Here is a 14,042-nt window from a genome sequence, read left to right as displayed (position 1 = left end):
CCTCCACGATCTGATCACAGGAACTTGATTTTCCTGTCACGTTGATTCTCAACCTCACTCTGAAATTCCTTGAACTTTTCAAAGGTTTCAGACTTGTGTTTCATTAAGTAGACATACCCATATCTACTCAAGTCATCAGTGAGGGTGAGAACATAACGATAGCCACCGCGAGCCTCAACACTCATTGGACCGCACACATCAGTATGTATGATTTCCAATAAGTTGGTTGCTCGCTCCATTGTTCCTGAGAACGGAGTCTTGGTCATTTTACCCATGAGGCATGGTTCGCACGTGTCAAATGATTCGTAATCAAGAGACTCTAAAAGTCCATCAGCATGGAGCTTCTTCATGCGTTTGACACCTATGTGACCAAGGCGGCAGTGCCACAAGTATGTGGGACTATCATTATCAATCTTACATCTTTTGGTACTCACACTATGAACATGTGTAGCATCACGCTCGAGATTCATTAAGAATAAACCATTCACCATCGGAGCATGACCATAAAACATATCTCTCATATAAATAGAACAACCATTATTCTCGGATTTAAATGAGTAGCCATCTCGAATTAAACGAGATCCTGATACAATGTTCATGCTCAAAGCTGGCACTAAATAACAATTATTAAGGTTTAAAACAAATCCCGAAGGCAAATGTAGAGGTAGCGTGCCGACGGCGATCACATTGACCTTGGAACCATTCCCGACGCGCATCGTCACCTCGTCCTTTGCCAGTCTCCGCTTATTCCGCAGCTCCTGCTTTGAGTTACAAATGTGAGCAACCGCACTGGTATCAAATACCCAGGAGCTACTACGAATACTGGTAAGGTACACATCAATTACATGTATATCACATATACCTTTCGTTTTGCCGGCCTTCTTGTCCGCTAAGTATTTGGGGCAGTTCCGCTTCCAGTGACCACTTCCCTTGCAATAAAAGCACTCAGTCTCGGGCTTGGGTCCATTCTTTGGCTTCTTCCCGGCAGCTTGCTTACCAGGCGCGGCAACTCCCTTGCCGTCCTTCTTGAAGGCTTTCTTACCCTTGCCCTTCTTGAACTTAGTGGTTTTATTCATCATCAACACTTGATGTTCCTTTTTGACTTCTACCTCTGCTGATTTCAGCATTGCAAATACCTCAGGAATGGTCTTTTCCATCCCCTGCATATTGAAGTTCATCACAAAGCTCTTGTAGCTTGGTGGAAGCGAATGGAGGATTCTGTCAATGACCGCATCATCCGGGAGATTAACTCCCAGCTGAGTCAAGCGGTTATGTAACCCAGACATTGTGAGTATGTGCTCACTGACAGAACTATTTTCCTCCATCTTACAGCTGAAGAACTTGTCGGAGACTTCATATCTTTCGACCCGGGCATGAGCTTGGAAAACCATTTTCAGCTCTTCGAACATCTCATATGCTCCGTGTCTCTCAAAACGTTTTTGGAGTCCTGGTTCTAAGCTGTAAAGCATGCCACACTGAACGAGGGAGTAATCATCAGCACGTGTCTGCCAAGCGTTCATAACGTCTTGGTTCTGTGGGACGGGTGGGTCACCTAGCGGAGCTTGTAGGACATAATCTTTCTTGGCAGCTATGAGGATGATCCTCAGGTTCCGGACCCAGTCCGTGTAGTTGCTGCCATCGTCTTTCAACTTGGTTTTCTCTAGGAACGCGTTGAAGTTGAGGACTACGTTGTCCATTTGATCTACAAGACATATTGTAAAGATTTTAGACTAAGTTCATGATAACTAAGTTCATCTAATCAAATTATTCAATGAACTCCCACTTAGATAGACATCCCTCTAGTAATCTAAGTATAACATGATCCGAGTTAACTAGGCCGTGTCCGATCATCACGTGAGACGGACTAGTCAACATCGGTGAACATCTTCATGTTGATCGTATCTTCTATACGACTCATACTCGACCTTTCGGTCTTCTATGTTCCGAGGCCATGTCTGTACATGCTAGGCTCGTCAAGCCAACCTAAGTGTTTGCATGTGTAAATCTGTCTTACACCCGTTGTATGTGAACATTAGAATCTAACACCCGATCATCACGTGGTGCTTCGAAACAACGTACTGTCGCAACGGTGCACAGTTAGGGGGAACACTTTCTTGAAATTATTATGAGGAATCATCTTATTTACTACCGTCGTTCTAAGTAAACAAGATGCAAAACATGATAAACATCACATGCAATCAAATAATAATAGTGACATGATATGGCCAATATCACATAGCTCCTTTGATCTCCATCTTGGGGCTGCATGATCATCTTGTCACCGGCATGACACCATGATCTCCATCATCATGATCTCCATCATTGTTTCTCCATGAAGTTGCTCGCCAACTATTACTTCTACTACTATGGCTAACGCGTTTAGCAGTAAAGTAATTTACATGGCGTTTCTCAATGACACGCAGGTCATAAAAAAATAAAGACAACTCCTATGGCTCCTGCCGATTGTCATACTCATCGACATGCAAGTCGTGATTCCTATTACAATAGCATGAACATCTCATACATCACATATAGATCATTCATCATTCATCACAACTTTGGCCATATCATATCACAAAGCACTTGCTGGAAAAACAAGTTAGACGTCCTCTAATTGTTGTTGCAAGTTTTACGTGGCTGAAACAGGGTTCTAGCAAGAACGTTTTCTTACCTACGTGAAAGCCACAACGTGATTTGTCAACTTCTATTTACCCTTCATAAGGACCCTTTTCATCGAATCCGCTCCAACTAAAGTAGGAGAGACAGACACCCGCCAGCCACCTTATGCAACTTGTGCATGTTAGTCGGTGGAACCAGTCTCACGTAAGCGTACGTGTAAGGTTGGTCCGGGCCGCTTCATCCCACAATACCGCTGAAGCAAGATAAGACTAGTAGCGGCAAGAAAGTTGACAACATCTACGCCCACAACAAATTTGTGTTCTACTCGTGCAAGAGAACTACACATAAACCTAGCTCATGATGCCACTGTTGGGGAACGTTGCAGAAAACAAAAAAATTCCTACGGTTTCACCAAGATCCATCTAGGAGTTCATCTAGCAACGAGTGATCGGATTGCATCTACATACCTTTGTAGATCACGTGCGGAAGCGTTCAAAGAACGGGGATGAGGAAGGCGTACTCGACGTGATTCAAATCACGGGAGATCCTAGCACCGAACGGATGGCACCTCCGCGTTCAACACACGTACGGTCAGTTTAACATATCCTTCTTCTTGATCCAGCAAGGGGAAGGAGAGGTTGAGGAAGATGGCTCCAGCAGCAGCACGACGGCGTGGTGTTGATGGAGCTGCAGTACTCCGGCAGGGCTTCGCCAAGCTCTATGGAGGAGGAGGAGGAGGTGTTGGAGAGGGAGAGGGAGGCACCAAAGATGTGTCATGAAAAGCCCTCCTTCCCCCACTATATATAGGGAGTCCAGGGGGGGAGCCGGCCCTAGGAGATCCAATCTCCTAGGGGGGCGGCGGCCAAGGGAGGAATCCCTCCCCCCCAAGGCACCTAGGGGGTGCCTTCCCCCTTTGGGACTCTTCCCTTCTTGAACCCTAGGCGCATGGGCCTCTTGGGGCTGGTGCCCTTGGCCCATGTAGGCCAAGGCGCACCCCCTACAGCCCATGTGGCCCCCCCGGGGCAGGTGGCCCCACCCGGTGGACCCCTGGGACCCTTCCGGTGGTCCCGGTACAATACCGGTGACCCCGAAACTTGTCCCAATGCCCGAAATAGCACTTCCTATATATAATTCTTTACCTCCGGACCATTCCGGAACTCCTCGTGACATCCGGGATCTCATCCGGGACTCCGAACAACATTCGGGTTACTGCATATACATATCCCTACAACCCTAGCGTCACCGAACCTTAAGTGTGTAGACCCTACGGGTTCGGGAGACATGTAGACATGACCGAGATCGCTCTCCGGTCAATAACCAACAACGGGATCTGGATACCCATGTTGGCTCCCACATGCTCCTCGATGATCTCATCGGATGAACCACGATGTCGAGGATTCAAGCAACCCCGTATACAATTCCCTTCGTCAATCGATATGTTACTTGCCCGAGATTCGATCGTCGGTATCCCAATACCTCGTTCAATATCGTTACCGGCAAGTCACTTTACTCGTACCGTAATGCATGATCCCGTGACCAGACACTTGGTCACTTTGAGCTCATTATGATGATGCATTACCGAGTGGGCCCAGTGATACCTCTCCGTCATACGGAGTGACAAATCCCAGTCTTGATCCGTGTCAACCCAACAGACACTTTCGGAGATACTCGTAGTATACCTTTATAGTCACCCAGTTACGTTGTGACGTTTGGTACACCCAAAGCACTCCTACGGTATCCGGGAGTTACACGATCTCATGGTCGAAGGAAAAGATACTGGACATTGGAAAACTCTAGCAAACGAACTAAACGATCTTATGCTATGTTTAGGATTGGGTCTTGTCCATCACATCATTCTCCTAATGATGTGATCTCGTTATCAATGACATCCAATGTCCATAGTCAGGAAACCATGACTATCTGTTGATCAACGAGCTAGTCAACTAGAGGCTTACTAGGGACATGTTGGTGTTTATTATTCACACATGTATTACGATTTCCGGATAACACAATTATAGCATGAATAAAGACAATTATCATGAACAAGGAAATATAATAATAATGCTTTTATTATTGCCTCTAGGGCATATTTCCAACAGGCACTACGGTCAATATGCATCATTTATTCTATCCAAATATACAACCAGTCAGTACATACCTTGCTGGTCTTCCAGCTGCTTTCTCGCTTGGCCGAGCTCCTGCTCGGCCCGCTCTAGTCTCTGCTTTAGTCCGGAGACTTCGGTAGTGTGCACGGTCGCAGCCAGCAACGACGCCTGCTTATTCATATAAGACATATTTAGTTAGTATCCTACGAAAATAAATTGATTCGTTGTCCAACTTTTCTTTCCGAACACCGGACAGTGTCTGAGGGGCTACTATCTATATGGGGATTTTCTCTTTTGTGTCGCTTACCTCAAAACCTGTCAGCAGGCTGCTGCAGGCCTCGGTTAGTCCGCTCTTGACAGACTGAACCCTCTCAATCACCGTACCCATAAGGATACGGTGTTCATCCACAATGGAAGCGCCTCGTAGCGCTTCCAGTAGATTATCCGGTGCCTCTGGTTGGACAGAGGTCACCGGCGGAACAGGCACACCCCCTTATTTTGAAGGAGGTTCCTCACCGGATTCCGGAGCCATATAGGTCTCCGTACTTGTATTCAGCTGGGGGGGGGCGAATTGAGCAAGGCCCCCATCCGCAGTCGCCATGGGGGTCTGCTCCCCCATGTGTCCAGCAGCCGAGGCTTCGCCCTCTGGTGCCACCGTGGCGGCCTCCTAAACCTCTCCCTGGCCTGGGAAGGTCCTTTGGGACAACACCTCATCGTCGCCCTTGGCTGTGGGAGAGTGATCGACCGGCGGTGACTCACTGGCCATCGCCTTCGAATCCAACGAACCTCTTGATGAGGATTGCTGGGAGCTGTCGTGGGCCGGGATGCAATGACATTATTTAAACATATTAATATCATGAAGCAAGAGAGGCCGGATGTATGGATCTATGCAGGTCTTTAGTACTTACGACCCGGCCAGAGGCTTGTTTCGGGGGCGTCGCTCCGAGCTGTTGTCGATGTCCCACGCAGAGTTATCCACAGGGGGGCCCTTCCCCCTCTTGGGTCCCTCCGCCTCCAGAGTTGTGGAGGCCGCCCTCTTCTTCCTCCCCCCATCAGGGGAGAGGTGCTTTCTTCCTCCTCCTCGTCATTGTCTTCAGTGGCGGAGGAGAGAGTCTTGTCTTCAAACGACGCGTCTGAAGCTCCCTTGCGGCGGAGAGCACTCCGGACCCCCTTGGCCTTCTTCTTGGCCTTCTTGTCCGGCGCCGGCACCAGCATCTTCACCAGGAGGTGGATGACTGGTTCTTCGGGCAGCGGAGCCGAACAGTGAATCCGCTCCGCCCTCTCCGTCCATACCTGAAAGAACAATAATAATAAAGTTTAGATATCCTCCTTGAAACAAGCAAGTAGAGGATGCGTCAGGCAACGTAAAAGGCTTACCTCATTGGCAGATGGGTAATATCGTGCGCGCGGTCTGAGTCTATGGCTGGCGGCGTCTCGTTGCCCTTAAAAAGCAACTTCCATGCATCTTTGTGAGTGGTTCCGAAGAGCCTTTACAAAGTTTGGTGCTTCTTCGGATCGAACTCCCATAAAGTGCAAGTTCGGCTTTGGCATGGGAGGATCCGGCGTACCAGCATCACCTGGATGACGTCGACGAGCTTGAGGTTTTTATCCACCATGCTTTGGATGCGTGTTTGCAGCGCTATCATTTCGTCCGACGAAGACAAATTTGGGCCCTTCTCTATCCAGGAGGTGAGCTGCATTGGAGCTCGGAGTTGAATTCGGGAGCCGGGCCCCAGGTGGCGTCACGGGGCTCTCTGATGTAGAACCATCGTTTCTGCCACTCCTTGACAGTCTCCACAAAAGTACCCTTGGGCCATGTGACACTGGGCAGCTTGCTCACCATGGCGCCTCCGCACTCCGCGTGCTGGCCATCCACCACCTTCGGCTTCACGTTGAAAATATTGAGGCACAATACGAAGTGGGGTTGGATGCGGAGGAAGGCCTCACACACGACAATGAATGCCGAGATGTTGAGGAAAGAGTTCGGGGCTAGGTCGTGGAAATCTAGCCCGTAATAGAACATAGGTCCGCAGACGAAAGGGCAGAGAGGAAACCCTAACCGCGGACAAAATGGGGGATAAACACCACCCTCTTGTTGGGCTTTGGGGTGGGGACGATTTGCCCCTTGGCTGGAAGCCGGTGGGCGATTTCTTTTGCCAGATACCCGGCCTCCCGAAGCTTCGTGATGTCCTTATCCCTAACGGAGGAGGCCATCCACTTGCCTTGACCTCCAGATCCGGACATGGCTGAGTGCTTCCTTGAGACGGAAAGAATGAGGACTTGGGCGCTGGAGCTCGAGAATGGAAGGACAGAGAAAGAGAGGAGGCGTGGGTGAAGAAAGGGAATCCTTATCTCCTTATAAAGGCAGCAAATATCAAGCGCCTCCCCACTCGCCTAAAAACTCGCCTGTTCGCAAGGGTTGTGTAAACGACATGGTTATATTACCCACGCCCGTATTGATGTGGCTCCCGTAATAAGGTGACACGATCTCTACTTCGACAAGACGTGCCTATTAAAACCGCGTCTCGAAACGTGGAGCGGCAGACGGAAAACGGTTCGAAATGATGACCTAGCAGACGTGATGTCACATTACAAAAAGTTGTCAGCGGAATGGACTCGTGCAATATTATATTCTCTGCGGTTGTATGTGATATGTCTCCAACATATATATAATTTTTGATTGTTCCATGCTATTATATATGCTGTTTTGGATGTTAATTGGCTTTATTTTACACTTCTATATTATTTTTGGGACTAACCTATTAACCGGAGGCCCAACCCAAATTGCTGTTTTTTTGCCTATTTCAGTGTTTTGCAGAAAAGGAATATCATACGGAATCCAAATGGAATGAAACCTTCGGGAGAGTTATTTTTGGAACAAACGTGATCCAGGGGACTTGGAGTGGACGTCAAGAAACAATCGAGGAGGCCACGAGGCAGGGGGCGTGCCTACCCCCCTGGGCGCGCCCTCCAACGACCTACTTCATCCTCCTATGTATATCCATATACCCCGAAAACATCCAGGAGCACCACGAAACCCTATTTCCACCGCCGCAACCTTCTGTACCCAAGAGATCCCATCTTGGGGCCTTTTCCGGAGCTCCGCCGGAGGGGGCATTGATCACGGAGGGCCTCAACTCCATGGCCCCTCCGATGATGTGTGAGTAGTTTACCTCAGACCTTCGGGTCCATAGCTAGTATCTAGATGGCTTATTCTCCCTCTTTGGATCTCAATACAAAGTTCTCCTCGATTCTCTTGGAGATCTATTCGATGTAATCTTCTTTTGCGGTGTGTTTGTCGAGATCCGATGAATTGTGGGTTTATGATCAAGTCTATCTATGAACAATATTTGAATCTTCTCCTAATTATTTTATGTATGATGGGTTTATATTTGCAAGTCTCTTCGAATTATCAGTTTGGTTTGGCCTACTAGATTGATCTTTCTTGCAATGGGAGAAGTGCTTAGCTTTGGGTTCAATCTTGCGGTGCTCGATCCCAGTGACAGAAAGGGAAATGACAGGTATTGTATTGTTGCCATAGAGGATAAAAATATGGGGTTTATATCATATTGCATGAGTTTATCCCTCTACATCATGTCATCTTGCTTAAGGCGTTACTCTGATCTTACGAACTTAATACTCTAGATGCATGCTGGATAGCGGTCGATGTGTGGAGTAATAGTAGTAGGTGCAGGCAGGAGTCAGTCTACTTGTCACGGACGTGATTCCTATATACATGATCATACCTAGATATTCTCATAATTATTCGCTTTTCTATCAATTGCTCGACAGTAATTTGTTCACCCGCCGTAATACTTATGCTATCTTGAGAGAAGCCACTAGTGAAACCTATGGCCCCCAGGTCTATTCTCCATCATATAAGTTTCCAATCTATTTTATTTTGCAATCTTTACTTTCAATCTATATCATAAAAATACCAAAAATATTTATCTTATTATCATTATCTCTATGAGATCTCACTCTTGCAAGTGGCTGTGAAGGGATTGACAACCCATTTATCGCGTTGGTTGCGAGGTTCTTATTTGTTTGTGTAGGTACGAGGTGACTCGCGCGTGGTCTCCTACTGGATTGATACCTTGGTTCTCAAAAACTGAGGGAAATACTTACGCTGCTTTGCTGCATCACCCTTTCCTCTTCAAGGGAAACCAACGCAGTGCTCAAGAGGTAGCAAGAAGGATTTCTGGCGCCATTGCCGGGGAGATCTATGCCAAGTCAAGACATACCAAGTACCCATCACAACTCTTATCCTTCGCATTACATTATTTGCCATTTGCCTCTCGTTTTCCTCTCCCCCACTTCACCCTTGCCGTTTTATTCGCCCTCTTTTTCATTCGCCCTTTCTTTTGCTTGCTTCGTCATTATGGCTAGTCCTTTATCTACTCCTTTATCTCCCGAGAATGACGTCCTTAATTTTAAACAAAGGGAGGGAGAAAATCTAAATGATGCTTGGTTCAGAATTTGCAATGCGCAAAATATATCTATAGGAAGCATTCCACTTCCGTTCTCCTTCGCAATTTTTATGTAGCCATCACTCCTTGGAATAGATATATTCTTGATACCATTACCGGAGGAAATTTCATGGGTAGCCATACTTTTGATTCCTATAATGCTATGATAGATTTGTTTGGCCCACCACCTCTTTTGGATAATGGAACTATTTTAACTTTGGAACACGTGATGCAACGGCTTGAAATTATTGAAAATAAAGTCTCCACCGTAGAGTTGATTGAAAATTTGGATAGAAAGATCCATAACCAAATTACCCAATACAGATCTAAGGTAGGAGTTGCTCTTAATTTTTTTAAAGAAAAGGGACCTATGGTTAATGAAAAGATAGATCAAGATTCCACTAGAGTTGATAAAATTGAGGATATTATTACCAACCTAGGGTCTGCATTTTCCTCCGTGAAAAACACTCCTCCTACTGCTAAGATTGCCAAATTGATGTATGTTCCTAAAAATAAGGGTGAAACTTCTAGTAATGGAAATGCGGACCTCAAATACATAAGTGTTCACCCCAACTTTCTCACTATCCTTAAGGAATCTTTTGCTACAAATGATTTTCTCAATTTCGTGCCTAGGAGTCTGATAATTAATAAAAAGAAAGAAACTCCTAGGAGTTATAGGTGTCTTATTGAAGAATTGCCTACCAAAGATGGCAATACCTAGATCTATCCTTGCTTTTATGCCTAGCTAGGGGCGTTAAACGATAGCGCTTGTTGGGAGGCAACCCAATTTTATTTTTATTCTTTGATTTTTGATCCTGTTTAGTAATAAATAATTTATCTAGCCTCTGTTTTGGTTGTGTTTTGTGTTTAATTAGTGTTTGTGCCTAGTAGAACCATTGGCAAGACTTGGGGGAAGTCTTTTTGATCTTGCTGTAAAACAGAAACTTTAGCACTCACGAGAGTTGCTGCCATTTTTTATTGGAGAGTGCTATTTAGTTAATTATTTTTGCAGATGATTAATAGCTAAATTCCCAACGTCCGGAAATTTATTTTAGAATTTTTGGGGCTCTAGAAGTTTGCGTTAGTTACAGATTACTACAGACTATTCTGTTTTTAACAGATTCTGTTTTTCGTGTGTTGTTTGCTTATTTTGATGAATCTATGGCTAGTAATAGAGTTTATGAACCATAGAAAAGTTGGAATACAGTAGGTTTAACACCAATACAAATAAAGAATGAGTTTATTACAGTACCTTGAAGTGGTGTTTTGTTTTTTTCGCTAACAGAGCTCACGATATTTTCTGTTAAGTTTTGTGTTGTGAAGTTTTCATGTTTTGGGTAAAGATTTGATGGATTATGGAACAAGGAGTGGCAAAAGCCTAAGCTTGGGGATGCCCAAGGCACCCCAAGGTAAAATCCAAGGACACCAAAAAGCCTAAGATTGGGGATGCCCCGGAAGGCATCCCCTCTTTTGTCTTCGTTCATCGGTAACTTTACTTGGAGCTATATTTTTATTCACCACATGATATGGGTTTTGCTTGGAGCGTCTTGTATGATTTTAGTCTTTGCTTTTTAGTTTACCACAATCATCCTTGCTGTACGCACCTTTTGAGAGAGACACACATGAATCGGAATTTATTAGAATACTCTATGTGCTTCACTTATATCTTTTGAGCTATATAGTTTTTGCTCTAGTGCTTCACTTATATCTTTTAGAGCACGACGGTGTTTCTATTTTATAGAAATAATTGATCTATCATGCTTCACTTATATTATTTTTAGATTCCTTTAGAACAACATGGCAATTTGCTTTTAGGAATTATAAAAACTTTCATATAATTGCATTGAATACTAAGAGAAGTTCGATACTTGATAATTGTTTTGAGATATGGAGATGGTGATATTAGAGTCATGCTAGTTGAGTAGTTGTGAATTTGAGAAATACTTGTGTTGAAGTTTGTGATTCCCGTAGCATGCACGTATGGTGAACCGTTATGTGATGAAGTCGGAGCATGATTTATTTATTGATTGCCTTCCTTATGAGTGGCGGTCGGGGACGAGCGATGGTCTTTTCCTACCAATATATCCCCCTAGGAGCATGATGCACGTAGTACTTTCTTTCGATAACTAATAGATTTTTGCAATAAGTATGTGAATTCTTTATGACTAATGTTGAGTCAATGGATTATACGCACCCTCACCCTTCCACCATTGCTAGCCTCTCTAGTACCGCGCAACTTTTGCCGGTACCATAAACCCACCATATACCTTCCTCAAAACAGCCACCATACCTACCTATTATGGAATTTCCATAGCCATTCCGAGATATATTGGCATGCAACTTTCCATCGTTCTGTTTGTTATGACACGCTTCATCATTCTCATATTGCCATGCATGATCATGTAGTTGACATCGTATTTGTGGCAAATCCGCCATTCATAATTTTTTCATACATGTCACTCTTGATTCATTGCATATCCCGGTACACCGCCGGAGGAATTCACATAGAGTCATATTTTGTTCTTAGTATTGAGTTGTAATTCTTGAGTTGTAAGTAAAAATAAGTGTGATGATCATCATTATTAGAGCATTGTCACAGTGAGGAAAGGATGATGGAGACTATGATTCCCCCACAATTCGGGATGAGACTCCGAATGAAAAAAGAGAAAAGAGGACAAAAGAAAAAAAGGGGCCCAAATAAAAAAATGAGAGAAAAAGTGATAAGGGACAATGTTACTATCCTTTTTCCACACTTGTGCTTCAAAGCAGCACCATGATCTTCATGATAGAGAGTCTCCTATGTTGTCACTTTCACAAACTAGTGTGAATTTTACATTGTAGAACTTGGCTTGTATATTCCAATGATGGGCTTCCTCAAATTTCCCTAGGTCTTCGTGAGCAAGCCAGTTGGATGCACACCCACTTAGTTTCTTTTGTTGAGCTTTCATACACTTATAGCTCTAGTGCATCCGTTGCATGGCAATCCCTACTCACTCACATTGATATCTATTAATGGGCATCTCCATAGCCCGTTGATACGCCTAGTTGATGTGAGACTATCTTCTCCTTTTTTGTCTTCTCCACAATCACCATTCTATTCCACCTATAGTGCTATATCCATGGCTCACTCTCATGTATTGCGTGAAAATTGAAAAAGTTTGAGAACATCAAAAGTATGAAACAATTGCTTGGCTTGTCATCGGGGTCGTGCATGATATAATATTTTGTGTGATGAAGACAGAGCATAGCCAGACTATATGATTTTGTAGGGATAACTTTCTTTGGCCATGTTATTTTGAGAAGACATGATTGCTTAGTTAGTATGCTTGAAGTATTATTATTTCTATGCCAATATTAAACTTTTATCTTGAATCTTTCGGATCTGAACATTCATGCCACAATAAAGAAAAATTACATTGAGAAATATGATAGGAAGAATTCCACATCAAAAATTCTGTTTTTATCATTTACCTACTCGAGGACGGGCATGAATTAACCTTGGGGATGCTTGATACGTCTCCAACATATCTATAATTTTTTATTGTTCCATGCTATCATATATGCTATTTTGGATGTTAATGGGCTTTATTTTACACTTTTATATTATTTTTGGGACTAACCTATTAACCGGAGGCCGAGCCCAAATTGCTGTTTTTTGCCTATTTCAGTGTTTCGCAGAAAAGGAATATCAAACGGAATCCAAACGGAATGGAACAAACATGATCCAGGGGGCTTGGACTGGATGTCAAGAAACAATTGAGGAGTCCACGAGGCAGGGGGCGCGCCTACCCCCCTGGACGCACCCTCCACCCTCGTGGGCCCCTCGTTGCTCCACCGACCTACTTCTTCCTCCTATATATACACATATACCCCGAAAACATCCACGAGCACCACAGAACCCTATATCCACCGCCGCAACCTTCTGTACCCAAGAGATCCCATCTTGGGGCCTTTTCCGGAGGTCCACCGGAGGGGGCATTGATCACGGAGGGCCTCTACATCAACTCCATGGCCCCTCCGATGATGTGTGAGTAGTTTACCTTAGACCTTCGGGTCCATAGCTAGTATCTAGATGGCTTATTCTCCCTCTTTGGATCTCAATACAAAGTTCTCCTCGATTCTCTTGGAGATCTATTCGATGTAATCTTCTTTTGCGGTGTGTTTGTCGAGATCCGACGAATTGTGGGTTTATGATCAAGTCTATCTATGAACAATATTTGAATATTCTCTGAATTATTTTATGTATGATTGGTTTATATTTGCAAGTCTCTTTGAATTATCAATTTGGTTTGGCCTACTAGATTGATCTTTCTTGCAATGGGAGAAGTGCTTCGCTTTGGGTTCAATCTTGTGATGCTCGATCCCAGTGACAGAAAGGGAAGCAACATGTATTGTATTGTTTCCATCGAGGATGAAAAGACGGGGTTTATATCATATTGCATGAGTTTATCCCTCTACATCATGTCATCTTGCTTAAGGCGTTACTCTGTTTTTATGAACTTAATACTCTAGATGCATGCTGGATAGTGGTCGATGTGTGGAGTAATAGTAGTAGTTGCAAGCAGGAGTCAGTCTACTTGTCACGGACGTGATGCCTATATACATGATCATACCTAGATATTCTCATAATTATTCGCTTTTCTATCAATTGCTCGACGGTAATTTTTTCACCGACTGTAATACTTATGCTATCTTGAGAGAAGCCACTAGTGAAACCTATGGCCCCTGGGTCTATTCTCCATCATACAAGTTTCCAATCTATTTTATTTTGCAATCTTTACTTTATATCTATATCGTAAAAATACTAAAATTGTTTATCTTATTATCATTATCTCTATCAGATCTCACT

The 14,042-nt window shown here is 44.2% G+C and overlaps 1 pseudogene; it reads right to left on the bottom strand.

Annotated features, from left to right (window-relative positions):
- Positions 1-4,766: 4,766 nt before the first annotated feature.
- LOC147974127 (uncharacterized) lies at positions 4,767-6,424 on the bottom strand (annotated as a pseudogene).
- Positions 6,425-14,042: the final 7,618 nt, after the last annotated feature.

The sequence above is a fragment of the Triticum urartu genome, chromosome 5A (assembly GCF_056163025.1).
Source record: "Triticum urartu cultivar PI428250 chromosome 5A, HENAU_Tu73, whole genome shotgun sequence".
NCBI classification, from domain to species: domain Eukaryota; kingdom Viridiplantae; phylum Streptophyta; class Magnoliopsida; order Poales; family Poaceae; genus Triticum; species Triticum urartu.
Note: the sequence above shows the minus strand (reverse complement) of the source record. Positions and strands in the feature narration are given on the sequence as shown.